The sequence below is a fragment of the Etheostoma spectabile genome, unplaced genomic scaffold (assembly GCF_008692095.1).
Source record: "Etheostoma spectabile isolate EspeVRDwgs_2016 unplaced genomic scaffold, UIUC_Espe_1.0 scaffold00002827, whole genome shotgun sequence".
Taxonomy (NCBI): domain Eukaryota; kingdom Metazoa; phylum Chordata; class Actinopteri; order Perciformes; family Percidae; genus Etheostoma; species Etheostoma spectabile.
In genome coordinates this window covers 26,035-39,626 of record NW_022602955.1, presented here as the reverse complement: position 1 = coordinate 39,626, position 13,592 = coordinate 26,035, and the positions used below count along the sequence as shown (strand labels likewise).

General features: G+C 44.0%; 2 non-coding genes across 2 annotated transcripts; one reads left to right on the top strand and one right to left on the bottom strand.

Moving 5' to 3' along the window:
* Positions 1 to 1,429: 1,429 nt before the first annotated feature.
* trnat-ugu (transfer RNA threonine (anticodon UGU)) lies at positions 1,430 to 1,502 on the top strand. The gene has a single exon. It is a non-coding gene; the product is annotated as a tRNA-Thr (tRNA).
* Positions 1,503 to 9,696: 8,194 nt separating this feature from the next.
* Positions 9,697 to 9,769, bottom strand: trnak-cuu (transfer RNA lysine (anticodon CUU)). The gene has a single exon. It is a non-coding gene; the product is annotated as a tRNA-Lys (tRNA).
* Between the last annotated feature and the right edge of the window lie 3,823 nt (positions 9,770 to 13,592).

Here is a 13,592-nt window from a genome sequence, read left to right as displayed (position 1 = left end):
ATCCTGACTGAATAATCCAACATTTATTAGTATCTCTCACAGAAATAGTACGCAGGTGCTGCAACAACAAGGTGCTGCTGGGATTTGAACCAAGGATCTCCTATTTACTCGACAGGCACTTTAACCAACTAAGCCACAGCACCTTCATTAACATGCGCAATGTTAATTCTCAATTTCTCTTTTACCTTGAATAAGCTAAACATACAGTATACTGACTGGTAGTATTGGGAGTAACGTGTTACAAAAGTAACGCAAATAAAGTAATGTATGTTGAGGGTATTCTGGGGTTGTGTAAATAAAGTAGGCAAGACTAGATCATAGCCGATAGATATCAGAGATCCACCCATTACCTTAATTTTTATGCGTTGTACTTTTCCCTTGCCGGGTGAGTTAGGGAAACTGTTACAGCATAGCGGAATATTCTGCCCACCTCCACACGCGTAGTCTTCTCTTCAAGCAGACTTACTGCCTCCTGGTCTTGACCTGGTTACCACTTTCTCATTTTTGTATGGCAGCACATCCAGCTGGTAGAGATTCTCAACAATCTGGAAGAGCTCCATGTTGGAAGGAACAGTGGACGTCAGAAGGCACTGTTGCGGCCGTAGCTGTCGCTCCACGATACGTGCTGGGCCCTGAAACATCCCCCCCCCAGTCTGGTTTGAATGGTGAGTGGTCCACCTGGTGGACCGAGCTTCACTGGCTCTATGGGGGTGAGATGTGGATGATCAGCACCAATGAGAAGGAGTGGGCTGGCGTTCTCAAACTGCTGAAGGGAGAGACCTGCCAGCTACTAATACCTCTTCTGCAGACTGACTGGATAGGATTGATCCGCCAAGCCTAGGCGAGCTAAGCCGTTACTCCCAATACTACCTGTCAGTATGCTGTATGTTTAGCTTATACAAGGTAAAAGACAAATTAAGACTTAACAGGGTAGCTACTTGTGGAGGTGCTGTGGCTTAGTTGGTTAAAGTGCCTGTCTAGTAAACAGGAGATCCTGTGTTCAAATCCCAGCAGCTCCTTGTTGCTGGAGAGATTACCTCTTCTGGCGTGTCATCATCATGTCAACCCAATCCCTGTGAAAGTACCCTGGTAGTAAATGAAAATGGCATGTTACATTTACACAGAAACACCAATAACATGCCCACAAGGTGTTCTATTTGCCTGATAACTAATTAAATTAATAAATAAATCGGTCGAGGGACGTCCAGCTGGGAGGAGGCTTCGGGGAAGACCCAGGACTAGGTGGAGAGAGTACATCTCCAACCTGGCCTGGGAACGCCTCAGGATCCCCCAGTCGGAGCTGGTTTATGTGGCTAGGCAAAGGGCAATTTGGGGTCCCCTGCTGGAGCTGCTGGACAAAGATGGATGGATGGAGGGAACCCTGTTCACTAGCTCATTGTATGCTTGCAAGACAGACTTCGCTGCAGGAGGCGCTGTAGCTTAGTGGTTAAAGCGCCTGTCTTGTAAACAGGAGATCCTGGGTCCAAATCCCAGCAGTGCCTGGTTCTCACTTAATGAATTGTTTCTATATGTTTGCCAATACTAAACGTGTGCAACCAAGTTAATGCTTGATGTTTCTAGAGCACTTAAGTGACATGTTGTGTTGTTTTCTACCATAACATTACATGTGTCCATGTAAAGCAAATTAAAGCCTTTTGTTGGAGGTGTTTTTGCAACTTTAGTGTGAAGATTATAAAGTTTTTATTATCATGAATTTCAGTCTTACCTTGGAAGCTTAGGGCTCCTGCACACTGCCTGCGTGGCGTGAGCGTGTCAGCTGAGGTTAGAATGCCTACCTTATTTGTCAATACTGTTAACATGAGAGAAATATAAAAAAAAAACAGACACACCACACAGCAAACACTATGTTAACTGTTGAGGAGGACTAAATTAAGACTGTATTTTAAGCTTCTCATGGCTTTCTATGAAACATGGCCTGCCTGGAGGGAGTGTTTAATGACCTTTGTGATGAGGGGACTTATGGCATGGAGGTTGGATTTTACCAGGGCTGTGGGGAAAGGGTCTCTCATCTCTCAAGGTCCTTGCATAGGAATTCTGTTGTTCTCGGTAGGCCAGCCTATGAACAGTGAGTCCTGAGGCGTCGCTCAAGGACACGTCCAGCTGTTTTCATTTGCCGGAGTTCGTAGGGGTCCCCTGCTGGAGCTGCTGGACGAAGGTGGATGGATGGAAGCAACCCTGTTCATTAGCTCATTGTATTATTGCAAGACAGGCTGCTCTGTAGAAGGCGCTTTAGCTTAGTGGTTAAAGCGCCTGTCTTGTAAACAGGAAATCCTGGAATGCTGGCTTTAATAGGTGCAGGTGGGCTGCACGCTGTTAGGTCAGCCATTTTGGGAATCACTGGTTTAGACTTCCACCGATGACACTCATCAAGTGTGCAGGTGATGACGGATGACCTCTCACCCATCTCACTCCGGACACCCATCTCACCCCGGACACAACCTGTTCCAGCTTCTCTCCTCTTGTAGGCGCTACAGAGCACTTTACGCCAAAACCAACAGAGTCAGGACCAATTTCTTACCACAAGCCATCACTGTGATGAAATATTTGCACCGCTCTTCTATGGCTTCTGAATGAGAGTAAGTTTGTTGTTTTGTTTGTGAGTAGTTCTGGAACAATAGGTTGAAATTGTATAATTTTAAGAGTTGGGGTCCTAACTGTTAATTACAGTTCTAAAATGTTACATTGTAGTTCTAGAATGTTAAAGCCCATGTTGCAAGTTAAACACCACTGTTGATTATTGGGTACAAAAGCACTCAAGATATGTATATCATTTTTAAAAATGTCTCCAAATAGTTTTAAAAGTTAGTTTTGGTCATTTTTAGTATTCGCAGGTTTATGGAGTCAATTCGGCGATGACGTCACTCGAGGGAGCAAATTCTCAGCCTGGCACTAGAACCATGGAGACTGACTGGGATGAGGAAGAGGAGGAAAGGCCAGCAGCCGAATAATTACCAACCTGACAGACGTGAGAGGGCAAATGAGGAATTGTCAAGATTGTGGGGAAGTCTCCTTCATTTATCTCCTTTATTTAGCAACGCAGCAGTGCAGACGATGACTTTACTTTTTACTGTCAGTGAATAGCAGCGAGTGAACGTCAACGTTTTCTTTCGATCTAGTGACAGGGATCATGTCGTTAGTTCGGATAAGTACTGGTACATTTATCTAGATATTGGAATAGAAGGCATCCCCGAGTGTTATTTCTAAGTGTTTACCTCTTCCTCCGGTGAAAACGTGTCGCTGTTTGGCCGGTGCGTGCGTGTGTGTGTGTGTGTGTGTGTGTGTGTGTGTGGCGGCAAAGCTGCGGTGGAGAGCGGGTGGTGTAGGGGAGTAGCATACGGTTGGATAGCTCATGCCTAGCACACTCAGGCTACTCTTCATTTATCTTTACGTCATAAATGTAAATAATGTCCAGGATCTCCGGGGAAAGAAACGATTTGCGTGTGTCCGTTTCAAACACCACTGCAGGTTGATTGTGGGCGACAACGCCGTCGTGGTTAGCTTACCGAAACTGTACTGCCGTAGTTGCTGGCTAGCTACGCGGCGTTAGCTTTATCCGCTAGCATCCGTACAGGCTAACTATAGCCAGTTAGCTTTGTTTGTAACGTAAAAAAAAAACACCCATCTCGTAGGAGCGATGCTTACTATTCCATTCAATACAATTATGGTACAAAAGGTGCACTAATGCCACATGTATGATGTTGACAACACGGACGCATACATAGGCAACACCAAAGGCAGTCGTAATATTTACCTAGCAGGCTAGGCTAACGCTGTTGTGCTAACATCCGGCGGCGTAGCGTTAGCTAGCTCTAAACTTGTGAAAAGCCAAACAACATCCCCCGTCTAATCCGTGTTTCACTTTCAGATCTTTGAGTTCTTGGTTACGTCCGTCTTTGAAAAATCTGCCCGCCTAACACGGACAAATTGTACCGACCTAGCTAACCTACAGCCAGCTAGCTCGCTAGCTATACTGGTATGCTAGCTATACTGGTATGCTAGCTATAGCTGTCTATCTCTCTCTCTCTCTCTCTAAATAGATCTATCAATACTGTCTATATGTCTAGCTATATATATATAAAAAAAAAAAAAAATCCCCTTCTCACCCCTTGTGGGGTGAGGGTTCTGCGCAGTATCTTAGCTGTTCCTAGGACTGCACTCTTCTGGACAGAGACCTCTGATGTTCCACCTGGAATCTGCTGGAGCCACTCTCCCAGTTTGGGGGTCACAGCCCCCAGTGCTCCGATTACCACTGGCACCACTGTTGATCTTACTTTCCACATCTTTTCTAGCTCCTCTTTCAGCCCTTGGTATTTCTCAAGCTTCTCGTGTTCCTTCTTCTTGATGTTGCTGTCGCTTGGGATCGCCACATCTATCACTACTGCCTTCTTCTGCTGTTTGTCGATCAACACGATGTCTGGTTGGTTAGCCATCACCAGTTTGTCAGTCTGGATCTTGAAGTCCCACAGGATCTTAGCTCGGTCATTCTCGACTACCTTAGGAGGTGTCTTCCATTTTGACCTTGGGACTTCCAGCCCATACTCGTGGCAGATGTTCCTGTACACTATGACAGCTACCTGGTTATGGCGTTCCATGTACGCTCTTCCTGCCTGCATCTTACACCCTGCTGTTATGTGCTGTACTGTCTCAGGGGCTTCCTTGCACAGTCTGCACCTGGGGTCCTGCCTGGTGTGGTAGACCCCGGCCTCTATTGATCTTGTACTGAGTGCCTGTTCTTGTGCTGCCATGATTAGTGCCTCCGTGCTGTCCTTCAGTCCAGCCTTTTCCAGCCACTGGTAGGATTTCTTGATATCAGCCACTTCTTCTATTTGTCTGTGGTACACGCCGTGCAGCGGCTTGTCCCTCCATGATGGTTCTTCCTCTACCTTGTCCTCACCTTCGGGTTTCTGCTGCCTGAGGTATTCACTAAGCCCTTCATCTTTGGGGGCCATCTTCCTGATGTACTCCTGGATCTTCGTCGTCTCATCCTGGACAGTGGTCTTGATACTCACTAGCCCTCGGCCCCCCTCGCTACGCTTGGTGTACAGTCTCAGGGTGCTGGATTTGGGGTGAAACCCTCCATGCATTGTGAGGAGCTTTCTGGTCTTGATGTCAGTAGCCTCTATCTCCTCCTTTGGCCAGTTTATTACACCAGCGGGGTATCTGATGACTGGCAGGGCGTAAGTGTTGATGGCTCGGATCTTGTTTCTCCCGTTCAGCTGACTTTTCAGGACCTGCCTCACTCTTTGTAGGTATTTGGCAGTTGCGGTCTTCCTTGCTGCCTCTTCATGGTTTCCGTTAGCCTGTGGTACCCCAAGGTATTTGTAACTATCCTGAACATCTGCAATGTGGCCTTCTGGTAGTTCAATCCCCTCAGTTCTGATCATCTTCCCTCTTTTTGATACCATGCGACCACACTTGTCCAGTCCAAACGACATTCCAATGTCGTTGCTGTAGATCCTGGTAGTGTGGATCAGTGAGTCGATGTCTCGCTCATTTCTGGCGTACAGCTTGATGTCATCCATGTAGAGGAGGTGACTAATGATTGTTCCGCTTCGGAATCGGTATCCGTAGCCAGTCTTTGTGATGATCTGGCTGAGGGGGTTCAGGCCTATGCAGAACAGCAGCGGGGATAGTGCATCGCCTTGGTATATGCCGCACTTGATGTTGACTTGTGCAATTGGCTTTGAGTTGGCTTCCAGACTTGTTTTCCACAGCCTCATTGAGTTCTTGATGAAGGCTCTTAGTGTCCTGTTGACCTTGTACATCTCCAAGCATTCCAGTATCCATGTATGTGGCATTGAGTCGTAGGCTTTCTTGTAGTCAATCCAGGCGGCGCACAGATTGGTCTGCCTGGTCTTGCAGTCCCGAGTGACTGCTCTATCCACCAGTAGCTGGTGCTTGGCTCCTCTGGTGTTACTGCCTATTCCCTTCTGGGCCCTGTGCATGTATTGAGCCATGTGCTCAATACATGCCGCTATTGAGCCGCTATGATGCCTGACAGGAGCTTCCATGTTGTGCAGAGGCAGGTTATTGGCCGGTAGTTGGATGGGATTGTTCCCTTCTGGGGATCCTTCATGATCAGGATTGTCCGTCCTTGGGTTAACCATTCTGGGTGGGTCCCATCCATCAGCAGTTGGTTCATTTGTACTGCCAGGCGTTCATGGAGTGCAGTTAGTTTCTTCAGCCAGTAGGTGTGGATCATGTCAGGGCCTGGTGCTGTCCAGCTCTTCATACCTACCACTCTTTCTTGGATGTCTGCCATTGTAATGGTTACTGGTTCTTGTTCTGGGAGGTTACTGTGATCGGTTCTTAGATCCACTAGCCACTGAGCATCTGTGTTGTGGGATGCCTCTTTCTCCCATATGTTCTTCCAGTACTGTTCAGTCTCAGCCCTGGGTGGATCTGCTCCTATGTCATTACCCTGCCACTGAGAGTACACTTTGGATGGTTCGGTGGAGAACATACGGTTTATTCTCCTGGCTTCTGCTTCTCCCTTGTATCTCTTGAGGCGGGTGGCCAGAGCGGTGAGTCTTTGTTTGGCAGTCTCTAGTGCCTCAGGTATCGACAGCTTGTTGTATTTCTTAGGTAACCCCTTCCTTGCACCTTTCTGTAGTTCTGAGAGCTGACTAACCTCTCTTCGTGTTGCCTTGATCTTGGCTTCTAACCTTCTCCTCCATGGGGGGTAATGCTCTTTGTGGTTTATAGCCAAGCATCTCTAGGATCAGTGTTGCTGTGGCGTACATCAGCTCATTGGTCTCGCTTATGGCTTTAGTAGGGATAGTATGTAGTGCTGCGTTCACATCTTCTAGCAGACTTTCAGAGGGTACTTTGTCACTTAGCAGTCTTGGTCGTTGTACTGGGGGGTCCAGCTTGGCTATGATCTTCAATCGTAGGTCAGTTGCCCTTATGTTGAGTGGTTCTGCGTATGGGCTTATTGGGGCTTGGGACCCAATCTCTGAGTGTGGGGATGATGATGACCTGTCGTCCTGGCTCCCCCTTGCCGTAGCATATTTGTTGTACCTCATCAATCTCTAGTTGTGATAGGAGCTGCCGCTTGCGGATGTTAGAACACTGAGCCAGCAGCTGTTTCTTTGTCAGTGTTGATGTTGGGTTTCCAAGCATCCATCCATCCCATAGTCTCTGCATATAACCCCTCTCACTGGGGTTGCTTGTATAGTAGCATCGCATCAGATCCATGTTTTCTGCTCTAGTCCATGTATGTCTTGTTCCAGTAGCCCATTTCTCATCAGGTTGCCCTGGTTCCCTAGCAACTGACGCGGACCTTGTTAACCCGGGCGACGTCCGAGCCGGTATGGCTCTTGTGTTTGTGGTTTCACTCATGGTTGAGGTAGGCCAGTAGCATTAAGGACCTTGCCTAAGGATCCACCTGGATACACCCGCCCTGACAGGGATTCGATCCAACGATCACCTGTACCGAAGACAGTGGTGTGTTACCCACTGAGCTATCCACCTGAATAGTCCCGCCCTGACCGGGATTCGAACCGACGATCACCTGTACCGAAGACAGTGGTGTGTTACCCACTGAGCTATCCACCTGAATAGTCCCGCCCTGACCGGGATTCGAACAGACGATCCCCTGTACCGAAGTCAGTGGTGTTGACCACTGAGCTCTATATATATATATATATATATATATATTATATATATATATATATATATATATATATATATATATATATATATATATATATATATATATATATATATATATATGTATGTATTATCTATAATCTGTTGCTGAACACTTTTTCTTTCACTGTTGTCTTCTATCTCTCCTAACTCTCAATGGTTTCTCTAAGCTGGCTGGCCTATCGTCTCCCTTGCGTGACGTCATGCAATGCATTGTGGGAGAAAAGCAAACCACTAAAATATGACCTACTTTTTCGTGTTATTTTATGTTTTGTGATACTTTTCAATATCATATACAGTGGATAACTGTTTGAATGTTTATTACCAACAATCAATAAGTGCAAATTCGTTGGAAAATTAAACCTGCAACATGGGCTTTAAGCTGCAGTTCTAGAACAATAGGTTGAAGTTTTAGAATTTGAACATGCATTGTCACCAGACTTTAGTTTGATCTGAGGAACAGGAGGTCAGCACAGGCCATGATTGTAGAATGCAGGCACATTTTAGTCTGGTAAATTACAGGGATTTTTACACTGGGATGGAGCTGCTAATCTTGCGATTGACAGCCGATCCACCCCAATACAGCCATCTGATACTGTGCAGAATTGAGGGATTCCCATTCTCTAAAACACCACCGCCCAACGTGGGGCTCGAACCCACGACCCTGAGATTAAGAGTCTCATGCTCTACTGACTGAGCTAGCCAGGCACTTCTACAGTCTTGAAATGTGGTCCAAAAATTTTACTGAAAAGTTCTGAAATGTTGCAGTTCTAGAATGTTACTTGGCAGTTGTAGAATGTTAGGTTGAAGTTCAAGAAAGTTAAGCTGGCATTCTACAATGTTAGCTTTAAATTCTAGAATGTTAAGCTGCAGTTTTAGAATGTTAGGAGGAAGTTCTAGAATGTAAAGTTGCAGTTCTAGAACAATAGGTTGAAGTTTTAGAATTTGAACATGCATTGTCACCAGACTTTAGTTTGATCTGAGGAACAGGAGGTCAGCACAGGCCATGATCGTAGAATGCAGGCACATTTTAGTCTGGTAAATTACAGGGATTTTTCCACTGGGATGGAACTGCTTATCTTGTGATTGACAGGTGATCTGCCCCAATACATTATACAGTGCAGAACTCAGGCATTCCCACTCTCTAAAACACCACCGCCCAACGTGTGGAATGTTCTGCCCAAGTTCTAGAATGTTAAGCTGCCATTCTACAATGTTAGCTTTAATTTGTAGAATGTTAAGCTGCAGTTCTAGAATGTTATGTTGAAGTTCTAGAATGTTAAGATGCAGTTCTAGAAAGTTAAGCTTTCGGTCTAGAAATTTGAGCTGCAATTCAAGAACAATAGGTTGAAGTTTTTAGAATTTTTATAAGTTGCGTTCCCAAAAGGTTGCTCATAGTCCTAAAAGGTTACACTGCAGTTCTAGAATGTTAGGTTTAAGTTCAAGAATGTTAAGCTGCAGTTCTGGAATGTTAAGTTGCAGTTGTAGAACAATAGGTTGTAGTTTTAGAATTTTAAGAGTTATGGTCCTAAAATGTTACTTACAGTTCTACAATGTTATTTGTAGTTCTAGAATGTTAGGTTTAATTTCTAGAATGTTAAGCTGTCAATCTAGAATGTTAGGTCAAAGTTTAAGAATGTTAACCTGCAGTTTTGGAATGTTAAGTTTCAGTTCTGGAACAATAGGTTGAAGTTGTAGAATTTTAAGAGTTGCGGTCCGAAAATGTTAATTGCAGTTCTAAAATGTTACATTATAGTTCTAGAATGTTAAAGATGCAGTTCTAGAACAATAGGTTGAAGTTTTTGAATTTGAACATGCATTGTCATCAGACTTTAGTTTGATCTGAGGAACAGGAGGTCAGCACAGGCCATGATTGTAGAATGCAGGCACATTTTAGTCTGGTAAATGACAGGGATTTTTACACTGGGATGGAACTGCTAATCTTGCGATTGATAGACAATCTGCCCCAATACAGCCACATTATACGTTGCAGAACTCAGGCATTCCCACTCTCTAAAATACCACCGCCCAACGTGGGGCTCGAACCCACGACCCTGAGATTAAGAGTCTCATGCTCTACCGACTGAGCTAGCCAGGCACTTCTTAATATTCGAGTTGCGGTCCAAAACTTTTACTTAAAGGTTCTGAAATGTTACTTAGCAGTTCTAGAATGTTAGGTTTAAGTTCAAGAATGTTAAGCTGCAGTTCTGGAATGTTAAGTTGCAGTTGCAGAACAATAAGTTGTAGTTGCAGAATTTCAAGAGTCATGGTCCTAAAATGTTACTTACAGTTCAACAATGTTATGTTGTAGTTCTAGACACAGCAGACAGCACCATTTTAAGGACACACAGTAGACTTAAAATGAAATTGTAATTGCACTGCTTTGAAAATAGTAACGACCTTCTTCATCACAAATCTTGGTATAGTCTTGGACTCTGACAACAGCCACATTAAGAAAATTACAAAGTCAGCCAATTATAACTAGGGTTATTTTTGCGCTGCTCTATGGTCTTCTGCAGAAGGATAAATCCCAGAGCTTGCTCCCTCCAGGTTATTCACAAAAAAAAACGTCCCTGGGTGGACTCGAACCACCATCCTTTCAGTTAACAGTCAACTGCGCTGACCTATTGCCCCACAGAGACTACATCCATATGATATATTATGAACGGGAGCTCGATCTTTAAGCCACAAGCATTTGCTGTATGACTTTTTGAGGTTGAGCTGCACATGTATGCTTATCAGGCTAATTTCCTGTTACTCAGAAATTGGGGAAGCTGACTCATGCGGAAATGTAGAAGCTGGACCTGCATTGTATTGTTCTTCCATGTCAATTGGATTCTGACTTTGAATTCAAATATTCGGCCTCCAAGAAAACTTCAGAACTGATGATGTATCAGTCATTTTGCTGGTGGTTTCTTGGTCACAGCAACAAGCTTGATCATTGACATACAGTTGCACGCCACGTATCACAAAACTGTTGGGTGGGGCCTTATGTATTTGCTTGTATTACATCAAGTGACCTGCATACCAACGACCGTCAGAGATGGCAAAAGTACTCACTGCCCGTACTCAAGTAGAAGTACAAATAATTGTGTTAACAAGTACTCTGGTAAAAGTAGAAGTACTGATTTAACTTCTTTACTCAAGTAAAAGTAACAAAGTACAGGCTAAGCAATTTGCTTAAGGTATAAAAGTAAAAGTATCCTTATGAATGACAAAGCTACCTGGACCAGACACATGTTACTAGAGAGCTGCTGAGAAACTACAGTGGACATGGATAAAAGGCTCTTTATATGCCATTTGCTACATTTTAAATGATTAGATTAGGACTGGATTTAAAGCTGATTCTGGTTTCCAACTTGGGCCCAGGTGTGTCTGTTAAAACACGGACGGAGACAACTTCTCTCTGTTGATGATTTATTACAATCAAGCATCAGGATAAACATGGGGGGGGTAGCTCTGCTAAGGCTGTGTGTGTGGTAATAAAAGAAATAAATAACATTGTAAAGGCTACCATACACAATGCATAGGAATCATATATTCTAGTAAATAATAACAATAAACCCACTATTAATTTCATTATCTTTATGAGCAAGGACATCAAACAACCAACATTGTATTGAATCAACAGCCAGGTGTAACCTAGGTAAGAAGTTTAACCTAGCTGACAGGAGAAGAACATAAACAAGCTAACTTTTAAATGTGCTGTATTTATATAGCGCTTTTCCAGTCTTAACAACTGGTCAAAGCGCTTTTACATCTACAGGAAACATTCACCATTCACACACATTCATACACTATGGCCGGGGCTACCGTACAAGGTGCCACCTGCTCTTCAGATACACCCATGACCCATGACGTTGCCCTTTTGGGTCCCAGGGACCCGTGGCATTATCCTTTGGTTTCCCGGGGACCCTTGACATTGTCCTTTGGGTCCCAGGGACCCGTGGACCCTTGACATTGTCCTTTGGGTCCCAGGGACCCGTGGCATTGTCCTTTTGGGTCACCGGGGACCCGTGGCATTATCCTTTGGTTTCCCGGGGACCCTTGACATTGTCCTTTCGTGTCCCGGGAACCCGTGACGTTGTCCTTCCTGTGGGACATTCAATCGATCGTATTAAGCAACACTTTTCAAAGTCAAAGTCAAAGTCAAAGTCAGCTTTATTGTCAATTTCTTCACATGTCAAAACATACAAAGAAATCGAAATTGCGTTTCCCTCTATCCCACGGTGACAACAAGACATTTTAACCAATTTGGTCCACAGACAAACATAACATTCAAGTAAACAGTATAAAAAGTAAAAATAAGAAGATATGTACAATGAGGAAACTTTTAAAGCTTTTAACTTTTAAAGGTTCCATGGTGTAATGGTTAGCACTCTGGACTCTGAATCCAGCGATCTAAGTTCAAATCTCAGTGGAACCTGTTTTTAAGCCACAGCACAGGTGAAAAAGATCAATCTTTCAACTTTCCACATCTAGTTTAAAGTAAGCTTACAGGTTTAATGTCCTTGGCCATTTAGACTGTAAACAGTATGTGGGTGTGGGAATGTTAAGGAGTCACCTGGTCGTTAATGTAACTGGAAGGAGCTCCACATTTGACAGTATTGACTGGAAGTGATAGGCTTTGAGTTACATGGGGGATACACACTTTGCATTCAGTCTCGTAATCACCATAAAAATTAGGTATCACTGAAATTTGAACTTGTGTTGCTGCAGTCAGAGTATACAGTGCTCATCCTGAATGGGCCAGTGTAGTGCATCAGAACTGCTTGTTGAATGGTCTATTAGCTTTGGAACCCCCCTTTCCCCACAGCTTTCAATTGTCAGATATGGGTGGGGGAGTGGGCACTGTGTCCAACCCTTTCTGTGTAAAAAAAAAAGTAAAGTAGTCTCTTGGATAAGAGACAAAACTTCTGCGGAAGACCTTTTTACCAAGTCCTGTTGCCCTTCAAGGTTCAAGGAGTCTTTATTATCCCCGGGGGGCAATTTGTTGTGCAGCAGCATGTAACATAAATAACACACAGATTATACAAGACAACAGTAATACATCTAGAAACAAAATAAATACGTACTACACAGAAGTCCATACCTCACATTGACTTAATAAAAAAGCCTATAGCAGCAGGGACAAAAGAGATTTTGTGTCTGTTTGTCCTTAACCAGACGGCAACAAGATGAAGCAGCTGTTCAGGGGGGGACTAGGGTCGGCCAGGACTGATTGGGCCTTCTTGAGGGACCTTGTCTCACATACAGAGTTTAAGTCAGTCAGAGGGTTGTGACAAATCTTGCCACACACCTTAACTACATATTGCAGCCTGTTCTTGTTTTTAAGCGTTGGGGCAACGTTATTATAAACTGACAGCTCCTCACTAAAATCATAAATATTAAAACTATTATAAAAAGTGTTCAGCTCATTTGAGAGGACAAGGTGTGTCATGCCATTGAGGGAGATCAGACACTTCTTAGGTTGCATCCCCATCATTGCTTTCACACCCTCCCATGTAGGACGTAAGTTGCCTGTGCTCTGCATGTTCTCAACTTTGTCCTTATAATTAAGTTTTGCAAGCTTAAGTTCCTTTTTAGCTTGTTTTTGAAGTACTCTGTATTGAGACATGTTACCTTGGTTGAAGCTAATATTTTGTTGATTAATTATGCTTTTGACAGATTTGGAGACCCATGGTATATTATTTGGATATATGGAGATGGATTTACGAGGGATGACTAAGTCCTCACAGAAGGTGATGTATGCAGAAACAGTCTCTTTGAGCTCATCAATGTCCTTATATTTGTTTTTGAATAGATCCCAGTTAGTGCAGCAGTAGCATTCCTGTAAACACTGGATTGATTCCTCTGACCAAACCGGAATTAACTTTCATTTTGGCTTTTCAGTGCCGGTTTGTAAGACGGAACCAAATGAA